The sequence below is a fragment of the Meles meles genome, chromosome 17 (genome assembly GCF_922984935.1).
Source record: "Meles meles chromosome 17, mMelMel3.1 paternal haplotype, whole genome shotgun sequence".
NCBI lineage: Eukaryota > Metazoa > Chordata > Mammalia > Carnivora > Mustelidae > Meles > Meles meles.
Genome location: NC_060082.1, coordinates 11025721 through 11040056, shown reverse-complemented (window position 1 = coordinate 11040056; position 14336 = coordinate 11025721).

Sequence of the window (14336 nt, the reverse complement as noted above, 5' to 3'; positions counted from 1 at the left end):
GAGAGAGAGCTATCAGTGGTCCCGGGCTCACAAAGGAGAGCAACATGTGCTTTGCAACCACTAAAAAGTGAGAAGTTTAAGACTGTAAGCTTGTCTGCCTGGATGCAACCTGGGAAGAAGGCTGCTCCCTGATTCCCATCAGAGGGCACTCCTCCTTTGTAATCAGAGATGTCTAAACATTTTCCACGTTCCTTCCCTTTTAGGCAGAAAAGCCCTTGTATTGAGTATACACTCGAGGAAGTTTGGCCATCTTTACTCTGGGGAGCAAAAGTTCTAATTCTGTCCTTATGGCCATGTATGTATTGAATGGGCCTTCACTATGGATTGATCAGGTCCCAAGATACTTTCTGGGCCCTGAATAGTCTATTTTCTCAAAGGTCTTCCAAAACAACTAGCCTTTCAGATTGAAACCTTAAATGTTGCTGCTCCCCCCAGGTTCTCTGCTCGGTCCTTTTCTCTTATTTCTCTTTGCACTTTCTCCAGATGACTTCCTGTATTTTCATTGCCTTGACTACTGCTTGTTGATGAGCTCCAAGTGTGATTTTACCACCCCGGACCTTTCCCTCTGTTTCTAAGATACATTTACACTATCTACTCTAGACTTCTAAAGGGTACCAGAAAACTAACTTCTTCTAAACCTAATTTCCCCCCACAAAAATCCTGCCCCTTACACGTGCTCCTCTTCCCAGAGCATGGTGCTTTACCTCTCTCAAGTCTGATCATTTCTTTTCATCCAGATCACTGACATCTGTCTTGTGGAGTAGAGCTAACCGAAGTGAACTCACCACCAACACACATCTGACTGTGCCTCTGCCCCAAATCCTCAGTGAGGGCCAGAGCACTTCGCAGAGTGTACGCCGTTCTCTGTGGTTAGACTCTTATGAACTCTGCAGCCAGAGCTAGTATTTCACTCAGGATTAGAATCTCACCTGTTAGCCATTCTGAATTTCTTGTGGTTGCCAATCATATCATGTTACCTCTCACCTATGGGCTTTCATTTTACAGTAATCATGGGCCATGCCTCCTCTGCCTCCTGGAATTACCTTTTGTTTTTGACTCAGATATCTCCTAGCAACTTTTCAAAACTCCACTCAGGCACTCCTTCCCCTGGGCCATTGCTGTCCCTCTGGGGCCATCATTGATTCCTTCCCTTCCTGCCCATGTATACTATCAAGAGATGGAGCTGCTTTCCTTCCCTCTTACGATTCTCTGTGAAGCAGAAGTGACTAAGACTTCTCAGCCCAAATCTACAGAGAACTGGCAGCCATCACATTCCACCTCTGAGAAAGCCAGTTGACATGTCAGCTCAGCCCCCTCAAGACCATCATCTTGTATGGAATCCCAGTCTGGTTCATGGAAAGGCCACAAAAGACAAGGAACCCAAACAACGATGGGAACTCAGGCATCAGGCAAATGAATCCTGTCAAATTGTCTTAGCCCTCTCCCACTGGTCAAGTCGTTCATTGGATATCCAGACACCGTGGAGCAGAGACAAGCCACGCCTGCTGTGTTCTGTCTGAATTCTTGTTCCAGAGAATTAGAAGCAAAAAATGGCTGTTCTTTTCTCTTTTTTTAAAAAAAAATTCTTTATTCATTCATTCATTCATTTAGTTAGTTAGTTAGTTATTTAGTTAGTTATAAAATGCGTGCCCATGTACCAGTCACACAAAGGGGGTGGGGCAAAGGGAGAGGGAAAGAATCACAAATAGACACCGTGTTGAGCATGGAACTCCATTGAAGACTTGATTCCCTCAATCCAAGAGTCAGTTGCTTAACCAAGGAGCCACCCAGGCATCCCAGTGACTGTTATTTCACATATGGAATTTGGAGTGGTCTTTGGCAGTGTAGATAACATTCTGAATGGTCACGGATGCCTCTTCTGTAACCTTTAGTGCATGTGAGGGTCGACTACTGCACTGCTGTTTCCAAAATGAAGGTTTCTTGCTTTGCATTCCTTCCTTGCCCCAACTTTCTTTCTTGAAGCATGCGTCTCAACAGCTGGCAGAAAGTCTTAGAGAGGAAACTATCTCCTCTTGCAAAGACAAGTTTCTGAGTCCCTGGAGGTTGAAGGATGAGCCTTTGGAGGCAAGATCGAGGCATCTGAGGAACCTGGCTAACTGAGTCAAAATCTGTATGGGAAAGGAAGAGCAATTTATTCCTAATGACATGGAGGAGGAGGAGGAGACATTGAGAGAGAGAGAGAGAGAGAGACAGAGAAAGAGTAAGAGAGAGAGTGAGTGAAAGGGAAGAGGGTACTCAGAGAGGCCCTGGGAGGCAGGGGAGTGTGTGGGGAGGTAACCAATGGACAGTGTCTGGTGGGGGATGACTAAGGCATGTTTTAAATTGGAAGAAAATAATGTACAACACAAACTTGCTCTAGGTTTTGACATGGCATGTGAACTTTTTCTTCCTCTCCTGCTCATCCTCCCATCACAAAATGCTCCATAAACCATACTGTTGTCACCAGTTTCTGTGTGAAGGGGATATTTTTGAGTCACGGGATATTGTACTTATCAAAGACTGTTGGTCAGAGGTGACCTGAGAATATAACCACCGATGAAAATCACAGAAACCCAGAGAAGGGATGGACAATTGCAGGGCATGGAATTGGAGGTTCAAGCTAGAATCATCTGGATCACAAGGGGCCAGGAGAACAACTGACTTGTGGACTACTGGTCACCTCTGTATTCCTAGCACTTAGCATGGTGTCTGTGATGTTGTATATGTGGATAAACATTTGTTGAATAAATGATTGAATAAAAGAAAGAATGAATGAAATGACTTACAGGATTAAGTATGGCTGCTTTAGAGGTTGTGTGTTGTGGCAGAACACCATGAGATCCGAAGTCAGACAATCTGTGTTTGAGTCTCACTTTCTCTTACGTGACTTGGGGAACATTGCTTTCATAAGTCACACTACTCACCTGGAAAGTGGGATCAAAAGTAGTGCCCCTTTGACAAGGTTTTAGCAGATACCCAATGAAAGCTACTTCATATTGGCCAAGACAACAGCAACTGGGTGTACAGGAAATGAGGATGTTTGCTTCACACCATAGGTAGGAGGGAGAGAGTGGAGAGTGCTATGGGAGCAGGACACGAGGTTGAACACGGGGTTGTTTTCCAACCTTGTTATCAGCAATTTGGTCACTTTCATGTCTTTTATCTTCATAAGTTCTTCCTAAGAATAAGACATGGGGGAATGGTTGCTGTCTTGGTGTGTTTTCATTTTTGAGGTTCTAAATCTGGGAGACAGAGGGACATGGGGAATAAGAAAGGATAACAGAATTTGATAAGTCATCTAGAAAGATGAAAAGCCAAGAGAACTCACATTAGCCTCTAAGGGTTATTGAAATGAGCATTGTGTCTACCGTTCTCCTTTGATGCAATGGGATCGAAGAATGTAAAAGAACAGGGAAGAATTTTAGCTGTCAGGTTACACAAATTCTGAACCTAAATAGTGGTTGCAGAGAATGTATTCTCTCTCCAGACTGCACTTCTTTCCGCTGCATCCTCCACTCTCTCCATCAAGTAAAAGAAGCAAAGTCTGCTGGGCTGGTAACCAGCAGGAACATTTGGTTTCTCCTTTTCTGCTCATGGCATCTGCATTTCCATAGTCAAGTGGCCCACATTTTGAGTCATTTTCCCTGTAAAATGTTGGTAAGAACCCCTTCACAAGTGGTTGAGATGTCAAGAAATATATTCCACAGCATTACACAGATTTTGATCTCTGGTCTTTTGTGGCATGGAAAATGAATTCCGTTGATTTCTGCTGTCATCTTTATTTATTCATTTCTTTTTCTGCTGAACTTGGGTTTAATTTGCTCTTCTGCCTGGTTATGTTCAAGGTAAAAGCTGAGATCATTGATGCGAGACACTTCCTTTCCCTTGCTTTCCTTTCTTTTCCTTTCCTTTCTCTTCTTTTCTTTTCTTTCTTTCTTTTGAAGAGCAAAATACGTTTTATTATCAAATATGCCGTACATTAGAATGCGAAGTGCACGCCAAGCAATCCATGAAAGGAATAGCAAAGACAAAAGAAATCTCACCCTCTTCTATTGCCGAACAGATAGGACACAATTCATATGTTTTCCCAAGATAAACAATAGTCCTCAAGGAAGACTACAGCATCATTTGTCACACAGAGTTCACCCTAAATTCATCTGATAATTTGGGCAACCATCTATATTTGCTAACTGCCTTATCCAAAGCAAAAATAAATTTCTCCTATGTTCATAAAGCAGTAGATTTGCAACTTGGAGCCAGGAACAACCTGACATTATGCTACTACCTCTGCACAGAAACGGGGCCAAATGTGCTATCTTCCTTGATGTTTACATCAAGGTCCTTAAGAAAGACAGCGTTAGGTTGTAAAGCTGGCTGGAAGCTTATTTAGCTTGTGAAAAGTTTTACATACATCGCAAAGGAGCAGAAAAGAATTCACAACTGCAGGTTTTCTGAAATAAATACTTCAAGAAAAGAGGAGGGGAATTTCTTTCCCTTTTTGAACCAGGGAGAATTAAATTTTTTTAATTTGGATTTGTTCTTACAGGACTCTCCACTGAAAATGGCCTATAAATGTATTTTACTGAACAAAAGCTGTATTATGGCATAATCATAGGAGGCAAAGGTGCCTAGAGACAATTGTAGTTGTGGTTTAAATTCCATTTTTTTTCTGTTAATAGATTACCAGTACATTAACAAAGTTCCAATATCTCTAGAAGTTTTTTTTTTAGTGTATTTTCCAGAATACAGAGATAGGCTTTACAGTAATAGGTTTTAGAATTGGGAAACCTTGACAAATCAGCAAAGTCAATAGCTTTTATTTTTCTGGCCTGAGATAAATTAACACATCTAATTAGTGATGAAACGTGAACCTACACTTGAGTCTTTTAATAATCAGTCCACTTTCTATTACACCTTTCTTCCTCTTATTTTACTTGTACATGAGTACAGTAAATATATAAAGTAGGATATTTATGGTGATAAACCCAAACCTTTTAGGCATATTAAATACAAAATAATAGTTTCTAAGTGTTCCAAAGGGAATTTCTCCTTCTGAAACTGTTTAGCCTACATTCCTGACTGCATGGGAAATTATTTTATTGGGAAAATAAATTAGAAATAATACATTGATCACAACTTAGAAATTGCCATCTGATATCTTGAAAAGTTACAATGTTTGCCTGATTATTTAGGAGAATTTAGAATACAGTACAAGGCAGCAGAAGTAATACATTGCTTCAAGTAAAATATAACTTTCCTGTAGCTTGTGTACAAGTAAATACCAAGTTTTAAGTTTTAAGTTTTTGACCATAATTATACTACAGTTTTCTTTCTGTAGTTGTTTATCTGATTTCTTTTGCATTGCCTAAATTTTGGTAAGATACAAAAAGCTTCAGTTTGGGGTATGAGATAACACTGACACACCTCCTTGGAACAGGCGGAGACTTTCTTGCCCCTGTCATTACTTTAGCTCCTGACCGTTGCCGTATTTTACATTTACAATATAATACATATGAAACTCTAATCCTGTGTTACTCCCTTTTGTAATATCTCTCTTAAAATTTCCCCACTCGTGGGGTGCCTGGGTGGCTCAGTGGTTTAAGCCTCTGCCTTGGGCTCAGGTCATGATCTCAGGGACCTGGGATTGAGCCCCGCATCGGGCTCTCTGCTCAGTAGGGAGCCTGTTTCTCCCTCCCTCTCTGCCTGCCTCTCTGCCTACTTGTGACCTCTCTCTGTCAAATAAATAAATAAAATATTAAAAAAAAATTTCCCCACTCATCTTCTGAATGTGGCAACATTTCATTTATGTCAAAAATAATTTAATGAATTCACTACCAGTATGGCACTTAAGCACTATTGATAATAAAGCCTTGAAACCTAAATGGCTATCACTTCAGGGTTTATCTTGCTCTGTAATTTTGATTGTCAGCAGAAAGAAAAAAAATGATTTGTATTTCTTTATTTCACGTGTTGACATTTTAAATTTAGTAAGATGACACTTCTTTTCTAATAACAGTGTTAAATGCTCTAAATTCCCTCTTAAATACAGCTTCCTTGGCATCCCATGCATTTTGATGTGTTATGCTTTCATTTTCATTCAGTTCAAGTTTTCTGTTTCTCCTCTTGATTACGTCTTTGCCCTTTGGGTTATTACAAGTCTGTTATGTAATTTCCAAATATTTGGAGATTTTTCCATCTTTCTGTTACTGATTTATAATTTAATTCCATTGCAGTTACAGTACATTCTTTGTATGATTTAAATCCTTTTAATTTATTAAGACTTGCGTTATGGCACAAAATATGTCCTATCTTAGTACATGTTTCAGACACACTTGAAAAGAATTTTTATTCTGTTTTTGCTAGATGAGATATTCTGTGAATGTGAGGTCAGCTTGATTAATAACATTCAAGTTTACCGTATCCTTATTGATTTTCTATTTATGCCACAAGTTATTGAGAGAGGACTGTTGGAATACCTACTATAATTGTGGATTCATCTATTCTTTCAATTTTGTTATTTTTATCAAATTTTGCTTCATGGATTTTAAGGTTCTGTGCATAAACGTTTGGGAATGTTACATCCTTTTGATGAATTGTCCTTTATTAATGACAGAGAACCTTTTATTCGTAGTAATAATTTTTGCTCTGATATCTACTTTGTCAACTATTAATTTATGACTCCAGATTTCTTTCTACTTTCCTTTCTTTTAACTTATTTGTGTCTTTACATTTAGAGCAGGTTTCTTATAAACAGCATAGTGTTGGATCTTGCTTTTCATATTTTAACTGACAATCTCTGGCTTTTAATGAAAATATTTAGGTAATTTGCATTTAGGGTGGTTAAAGTTGAGTTTAAATCTGCTGTCTTCCTAGTTGTTTTCTACGTGTCTCATCTGTTTATTATGTTTTCTTATTTTGGGCCTTCTTTGGTATTGAGTATATTTTTGTTACAATATATTTTATCATATTACATTTATACTTTATATTACATATACTGCAGTGTATTTCCTTTAAATGGTTGCTTATCTTTAAAGTTTTTTCTTAGGGATGCCTGGGTGGCTCAGTAGGTTAAGCTTCTGCCTTTGGCTCAGGTCATGATCACAGAGTCCTGGGATTGAGTCCACATCGGGCTCTTCTCAGTGGGGAGTCTGCTTCTCCCTTTCCTTTCCGCTCCTTCTGCTTGTCCTCTCTCTGACAAATAAATAAAATCTTTAAGAAAAAAAGTTTTATCTTAAATCACAAGAAAAATGTATAATTTCCATTCCCAGTGCTCTTCATCCTTTGTGGATACACATAGCCCCATTTGGTATCTCCCCCAGCCTCCCACAAGGACATCCTGTTAAAATTTCTTGTACTACCAGCCTGCCAGTGATGAATTCTGTTTTTATATGTCTGCAAGAATCTTTATTTTGTTTTAGTTTTCAGAAGATCCTTTTGTTGGACACAGAATTCAAGTTTGTTAGGTATTTTTTTTTCCATATTTTAAAGATGTTCCACATTCCTCTTGCTTACATTGTTTCTCACGCCATCCTTAGCTTTATTCCTCTGTACATAACATACATATATATATATATGCATATATTGCTCTGGATGTTTTTAAGATGTTCTTTACCACTGATTTGGAGCATTTTGATTATGACATGCCTTGGTTTAGTTTTCTCCACATTTCTTATGCCTGGGGCTCACTGAACTTCTTGCGTCTGTGGGTATATAGTTTTCATCAAGTTTGAAAAAATTTTAGCCGTTAGTTGTTTCTTCAAATATTTGTTTCTTTCCCCTCCCACACTCCCCTCCTCCAAGGACTCGAATCTATTAGGTGATTTGAAGTTCTCTTTTTGCTCACTGATGCTCTTCTCATTAACTTTTTTTTCCCTCTCTTTTCATGTTGGATAATTTCTATTGATGAGTACCTTCAAGTTTACTAACCCATTGTTTCTGCCATGTCTTGTATGTTGTGAATTCCATCTCCAATATTGTTCTTTTCATCTCTGGGAAAAACAAAACAAAACAAAACACAACTATTCACGTTTTTGCCTAACATTCGAGCATGTGGAGTGTAGTTATTTCTATTTTAATTTTCTGTCTACTAATTCCATCCATTCTTTTTTAAAAATTTTTTAAAATTTATTTATTTTCAGCATAACAGTATTCATTGTTTTTGCACCACACCCAGTGCTCCATGCAATACGTGCCCTCCCTATTACCCAACACCTGGTTCCCCAACCTCCCACCCCCCGCCCCTTCAAAACCCTCAGGTTGTTTTTCAGAGTCCATAGTCTCTCATGGTTCATCTCCCCTTCCACTTTCCCTCAACTCCCTTCTCCTCTCCATCTCCCCATGTCCTCCATGTTCTTTGTTATGCTCCACAAATAAGTGAAACCATATGATATTTGACCCTCTCTGCTTGACTTATTTCACTTAACATAATCTCCTCTAGTTCCATCCATCTAGTCTATTCATCTTTTCCATTTCCAGATCAGTTACAGGTAGCTGATTCTTCTCCTTATTAGGGATCACATTTTCCTGCTTCTTAGGATGCCCTGTAATTTGGTTTTTTTTAGATATATTCATCGCAAATTTGGTCTTACTGGGTACTGGATATTTTTGTATCACTACAGATATTCTCAACCTCTGTTCAGTGATGTAGATAAGAAACTTGCAAACAGTGTCACCCTTTTGGATCTTGCTTTTAAGCTTGGTTAGCTGAGAAAGATGAATTTTCAGTTCGGGGACAATTTTACCCTATTCTTGAGGAAAGTCTTGAGGAAAGTATTCTCTGCCATGGCCTAGGGATTGTGAGGTTTCCTACTCTGGCTGGAGGGAGCATGAGCCACTCCTACCCCTGTGTTATCTCCAGGATGGTTCACTGGAATCCTGAGTGGTCCACACAACCCATGTATTTTCCTGTCACATTTATACTGAGCAGTACTCACCTGAAGACTTGTGGAGACCCTCTCTCTGTCCAATGCTCTCCTTTATGGTACTTGGCCTGGGAACTCCAGTTGCTTTGTTCCCCCTTCATTTACAGGTTCAATGTCCTTAGTGTAATCACTGGGTCTGCCTAGGCTTCCAACTCCTGGGGCCACAACCAGGAAATCCTGTCCATCCAGTAATCAGAGGTAATCATAGGACTCACCTCCTTTGTTTAGCATTTCTTAGAGATCACTGTCCCTTTTTTGCCAATATCTGAGGACTGAATGCTGTTATTTCATATATTTTGCCACTAATTAATTTTTTGATTAGGCTTTTATCAAGTGGAAGGATAAATCCAATCCCTATTATTCCATTTGAGAAACAGAAATCCACTGGAAAGTGGATGTGAGTAATCACTTGGTAGGTGCTGGTCACCCAGGATATGGATTGAATTGAACGCACCCTAAAACACATGATTTGTTTTGCTTTCTCTTCTCATCCTCTTAGTTTTACCATCTGGTTTGCTCATTGCCTTTTTCCATCTTGTTCCAGACATTTTGTAACATCAATCTTGCTCCTCTGAACTAGAAAAAGTCCTCTTTGGAACATTCGAACTCCTCATAGATTCAGGAATTGGTGATGCTCCCCAGAGCTTATTAATTCAGCGGTTTAAATGAACCAATGATACATAAATGGAAATATCTATCACCTATCCATGTATTTATCCCCAAACATATGTGTCCGTTGGCCTACTTGTCAATGTAACACACAGAACATAAAATATTTGGTATGTGAGATTAAGAGTCATTTATGGTTTGTCTCCCTCCCAATCAACTGGGGGTTGCTGGGGGGAGGTGGGATTGGGAGAGGGGGAGGGGGCTATGGACATTGGGGAGGGTAAGTGCTATTGTGAGTGCTGTGAAGTGTGTAAACCTGGCGATTCACAGACCTGTACCCCTGGGGATAAAAATACATTATATGTTTATTAAAAAAAAAATTTGGAAGGGGAGGCGAACCATAAGAGACTATGGACTCTGAAAAACAACCTGAGGGTTTTGAAGGGTCAGGGCTGGGAGGTTGGGGGAACAGGTGGTGGGTAATGGGGAGGGCACGTTTTGCATGGAGCACTGGGTGTTGTGCAAAAAGAATGAATACTGTTACGCTGAAAAAATAAATAAAATGGAAAAAAATTTGGTATGTTGTCTCTCTGATTGACAGAGCCAGCTAATAGTGATATCTGTCAGCCACAATAGCCTTAATTGCTAGTCTTGTTCTGAGCATTTCTTTTGAGAACCTTTCTTGTGATCTAGATTTCCGTTTTCAATAGTGTTGTGTCCTGCTGGGTAGCTAGATTAAGGAAAGTTATTTACAAGGCTGCTGTAAAGGTGCAGGTGAATGGGATGCTGCTATTTCACAGCATCCCTTTGTCAAGCACACTTGTAAAAGCCATTATGGTGCCTGTCACATACTTGGGGGAAGAGGCAATGTCAGAGAGATGATGAAGATGCTGTCTGGAGCAGGGCACCTCCAATAACCCAAAAACATCTGTCACCAATATTTCTACTTCTCTTGGCACCTACAGCTTTCTTTCTCCTTGTGTCTATTTCCTGTAGACGTTGTTACACTTTTTTTCTCACCTCCTTAAAATATAGGCATTCTGCAATAGGATTAAGGCATGTCTAAGTGTGCTGCTAGATGATTTAAATCCTTGGCCTTACCATCTGATCCCACTTTCTAGCAAAGACAATCAAGCCACATAACTTCTCATATCACTTCCAAAGCCCCACCCTCATCTTTCCCTTCTGGAATGCTCTCCTCCTTCACTGTTTTGATATTATAACCCTAAAAACTCCTGGATTTCTTCCTAAATTCCATATCTTACACTGCCTATTATTCGAAATAAAAAGAAAACTAGCCGATGCGGAATCACATTATAGCTGATTTTCAGTAGCCAAAGCAAAGCCTTTAATGTGATGATCAACCTCATTCAAAGAACTCTGCATTCATAGTCATCCTACATTTTAAGATAAGAAAAGTCACAGGATAAAGAAGGAAAAAAAAGCAATAAAAAGACCCAGGGAAATTTTTTTTCTTTAAAAATAAAAATATGTTTTATTTGGAAGCAGTCAAATTTTATGTATTTTTTATTCAATTTTATTTATTTAGCCTTAAATTCCAGGAAATTTTCTATTTTGAGCTCCCAAGTCACAGGAATTACTTGAAAACTGTCATAAAGTGGTTTTCCTGGGAGTGACATACCAAAGGCAGAGAGTAGATCCAAATGTTTGACCCTAACCCTAACCCTAACCCAAAGGCTTATACGTCTGTGGTATTTGTGTTAAAATACCTGGAGACTGATGTGAGATGAAGAGAGAGAATCTTCTCTCAGGGGCAAGCAGGAGCTATAGTATATGCCAGTGTGAGAGTGATCCACATCTTCCCATGTCTGTCATTTGTGCACCCAACACTGCATAGGGAGATAGGTCAGCTGTCTGTTAGCCTCTTCTTGCACTTGGACTTTTAATCCTAGTAGAGTCTGTCCTGGTGAGTAGACTCCATTTCTCTTAGACAGGACTTAGGAGTCAGTCAGTCAGAAAACAATGAAAGGGAGAGGTTAGTGGATGGGGTGAAGAGTAAGTCTAAAATCAGCTTAAATCCGTCTTCAACCCTTTCCAGATATGTAACAGTGAATGTCAACAAAAACACTTCTCCCCCACCCACCACAACCACGTTGGCTTTCACGTGGAGGGAATTCATGATAGTTTACGGAAACAGCCACACATTTTTCCCCCTCCCTGTGAGCATGCTCCTTGCCATGTAACTTGGAATGCTCTTCTACTCTGACTTGGACATGACCATATGCTTGCTTTGGACTATGAGATATGAGCAAATGCGGTGCTGAGGCTAGAAAAACACCTCCATGTTGGACCTGTTCTTCTGCAGCTCTTGGGAGTGATTCGATGCTGTGGAAAAGAAAGGCACTTCACAGAAGAGCTGGTGACTGGGATTGCCATCGTTACAAATTTCCTAGTTCACAAGAGGATAGCAATGTCTTAAATGCCATTTAGAGAGAGAGAGAGAGAGAGGACAGAACTCATATTAATATTTCTTCCCCAGATTTGATAAATGCATTGTGCCAAAGTTAATCTTTCTTATGAAAATTCTTCCAGTTGACTTTAAGTTCCCAGCTATGAGCTCTGACAGTGACTGACTTGCAACTTTATGTGGCAGAAGAAAATAAAATCTCCATCTGTCTTAATTCCATTCACTTTGTGGTACTCTTCAGAACATGGGCCCACAATTCCTTCTCTAAAACGTGTGGAGCTGAATGTGTTTCTGAACTCAGAGTTATTCAAACTATACTAAATATCATGTGCTACTTTAAATAGAGTCTTCGGAACCACTCCATAACCTAATATTCATATTTTTGTAACAAAATACATGAATATTCATATTCGGTATGATATATAAAAATTATAAATCATATCAGTCAGCTGAGGTAAATATTTGTCACCGAATGCTTCTTGAATTTTGAATATGTGGATGAGGGACCATGAATCAGTATACAGCTTGGGGTTCTAGGAATAAAATTCTCCCTAGGACACTGCTCTAGAGCTGGAGAGAGTTTGTTTTCTGAATTTGGTAGGTGTGGGATCAGTGCTAGATAATCATGTACATTCTGTTCACTCTTGAGACTCTTAAGAAAGTAAGGCATGTCAGATACTCAGAGTTAAACTAATGTACAGTCTTGAGCCTGACTGAGCTACAGTTAGTCATTCTGGTGACATACAGCTCAGACTACCTTAGTCACCGGAACCTCACTCTACTTAGGGAGTAAGAACCCTTCTGACTGAGACTGAAGATGTTGTGGGGAACTTAAACTTCCTATGACTGTTGACTCATATTTTATTTCTTTTATGGATTCTAGGTGTCAAGATCTAATCTCCAAATTCTTATTTCTCCCTGGATTTGAATATGGAAGAGAGATTATAGTTTGAATTTCATTCTCTCAGTCTTGAATGTGTTTGGATGTTAGCTTGAAAAGAATCTGGTCATAAAACATTAGTGTCTCTCTGGGAAGGTTATCATGGGAGAAGTTTCGGGTTCAACTTTGGGTTTTTTTTTATATTCACCATTTTATTCAGCATTTTAGTGTTTGGATATCTTAATGTTTTCAATTAACCTCATTGCCAAGCTTTTGTTATGCTGTGTTAGTATCGAGTTGACTAGAGTTGATTGGTCTGCATAGTATTCTGACCTATTTCATTATCTCAGAACAAAATCGAAACGCTCCAGCAGTGAAGTCAGGAAGATACCCTGTGGAACTGCGGACATAAACGCTGGTCATTATAGAATTGTCACACCTCTTGGTGAAAGTATTCTTAATGGTTATGTCTGACATATTAAGAGAACAAAATCTAGGAAATATTGGAGGGGAACACATTTTCCCAAAGGTTGTTATTTCCTCTCTGTGGAAGGAGATTAATCATGAACACTCTGGCCTGGCTCTGTCCCCTTTACTCACTTTACCCCAAGAAAGATGTAGAAATATATCATATTGGTAAATTTGAGAAGAATAACCTAGGTATTCTCAACCCTGTCACTCACTTCGCCCTGTTGGGCATGATTTGTTTACAGAACACAGGTGAACTGGACTTCCTCAATCCTGCACTGCCATGACTTGGGTAAGCTTCTCCAGTTCTGGGGTTCAATATTACTATCTGTTTTTCTTTAGGCTACTTTTTATACTCAGGGTTAATGAGTTCTAAAAAAAAAAGTGACATATCAATCCTGTCTAGCTTATTCTTTTTTTTAAATATTTTATTTATTTATTTGACAGAGAGAGAGGTCACAAGTAGGCAGAGAGGCAGGCAGAGAGAGAGGGAGAAACAGGCTCCCCACTGAGCAGAGAGCCCGATGCGGGGCTCGATCCCAGGACCCTGAGATCATGACCTGAGCCAAAGGCAGAGGCTTAAACCACTGAGCCACCCAGGCGCCCCTGTCTAGCTTATTCTTGACTTATTTCTAAATTAATTCAGAACCCACAACTAGATTGAGAAGATCAATGTTATCCGTTGGGTTCCCTCACAAATTTCAAATTTCAATGTTGTATAAGTTACTTAATCTCTCTGTGCATATATCCTTGTCTCTGTAATGAGGCTTTTTGGCAATGATTATGTTAGTTGATTATGTTAAGTGCTTATAACTTGTCTCGCATGTAACACAGGCTCAGTATTTGCTATTATTATTATTATTGCCATTGAATTTGTGTCTAATATTGTGTGGAGCATTTAACAATGTTATAGAAATGACATTTCAATGCCTGAGATGAAGATGCATGCCCAGACCCCAAGAAGCCTATTATCTATCCAAGAAGACAAATTATGAAGAATGTATAAGACACCTGTAATCACGTGTTAGAC